A 1,805-nucleotide genomic window follows, 5' to 3' on the forward strand; every position below is an offset into this window, starting at 1 on the left:
GACCACTGAGCTATCTTCTCAGCTCAATAGCATCATTATTTAATTTGAAATTACTTCACTCTGTAAAGTGGAACTAATGGGGGTTTTTTGTTTGATACATAACATTACTCACACAGGTACTAAAATTAAGAGTGAATTAAGTGAAAGTGGCTTCGAATAAATCTATACAACCCATACCTAAGTCTGGATGTGCATGAGTTATATTTACAAACTTGTCACATAAATTTGATTTTATAGCTAATCTTTAAAAATACTGTGTTTCATATTATATGAAGGTAAGGCTCAGATAGTTATTTTTAAAATAGAAAAACTCTAAAATAATAAATGAAGAAACAAAAACCATAAAACTAGAGATTCTAAAAATTGTTAACATGTGCTTATTATAAAACATATGTTCCAGCACTGGGAAGGTTGAAACAGGAGGGTTGCTTCCAGTTCAAGATCAGCCTGGGGCCTGAAAAAGTGAGCACAAGGCCAGCCCAAACCGCATAGTGAATCCTGTCTCAAAACAAACAAAACCCCCAAAAAATATATTATGTGGGAGGGTAGTCTCTAACAATCCCTCTTTCTATATCATCCATAACTGTAAAGAGTTCATGTATATTCTCATTTTTAACGTCTATCCTAATACGATTTTTTAATGTAAGAAACAACGGTGCCATAAGTATCTTTCTTAGTCAACAATTATTTGGGACATATTTTGTTGCTAGTTTGTAATTCAACTTCTGACAAGTATACATCTTGAAAGAGTCTTCTGTTTGACAACTTTTTTTTTTTTTTACCTGAAATAGGCTTGAACAAAAAAAAAAATTTGCCTACCTTTGCAAATTGATAAATGTGGCTAAGTCTGCTGAATTTTGTATATTAGAAAGTTTTAAAGTCAAGGGGTGTAAGGGCTCTAAATGGGAAAACCTTTTCCTGAAAAACCTGACCAAGATTATAATTACGGGAGATTCAACTCCCTGTGCAATCTGTGCTAATCATTTTAAATTCCATATACAACAGAAACATCTACGAGAGTCTTAAAAATTAATTCGTGCCTTGAAATACCATCTTCGCAGTTACACACGCTCTTCGGAGCCGAGCGCGACGCCCGTAGGAGCAGGCTCCTCCTAGCTGCTGGGGAAAACCCTGCCTAATATTTATAACGTTATGACATACTGTAATACTCACAAGGTGGTTGTAGAAGTATAAACACGACTGGAGTTATCTGATTGGCTGCTGGTGATGTAACACCCAGGTCAATACTTCCCAGCGAACGCACGTGTTCGACCTTTTATTTAAATTTCCATTTCATCACAGCAGCAAGACACTCGGGGCGGTGCATTTTCTGTGCAATGACTACTGCCCAGGGCCTGAGGTGTCGCCTCACGCACACAATGCAGCCGAGGAGGTGTCCGCGGCCGGACCTTCCCGGCGTGAAAGGCACCGCCCGGTCCAGTCTTTGTGAAGGAACAAAATAAGTTCACTTCCTCGGCCGCCGCCGCCCACCACCCACCACCCATCCCCTGCAAATGACAAGGCTGGAGCGCAGCGCCCGCCGCAGTTATTTCCAAAGTCCCAGGTGAACTCGTGGCGAGGGAGGAAAATGCGCGTCCCGGGCGCGGGTAGGTGCGCGCGGGCGGCGGGAGGCGGCCAGACCCTGACACTCGCCAGCTGTTTGTCCTCCGCGCGGCCGGCCCCTCCCCGGGACCCCCCGGCCTGCTGCCCGGCCTTTTGTCCCCCGCCCCTCGGCCGACTTCCTTCCCCGCGGCCGCACCCCCGCCCCCAGGCCGAGGCGCGGCCCGGCCCCTTTCCCGGTCCCC

The sequence above is a fragment of the Octodon degus genome, unplaced genomic scaffold, assembly GCF_000260255.1.
Source record: "Octodon degus isolate 3935 unplaced genomic scaffold, OctDeg1.0 scaffold00114, whole genome shotgun sequence".
Lineage (NCBI taxonomy): Eukaryota > Metazoa > Chordata > Mammalia > Rodentia > Octodontidae > Octodon > Octodon degus.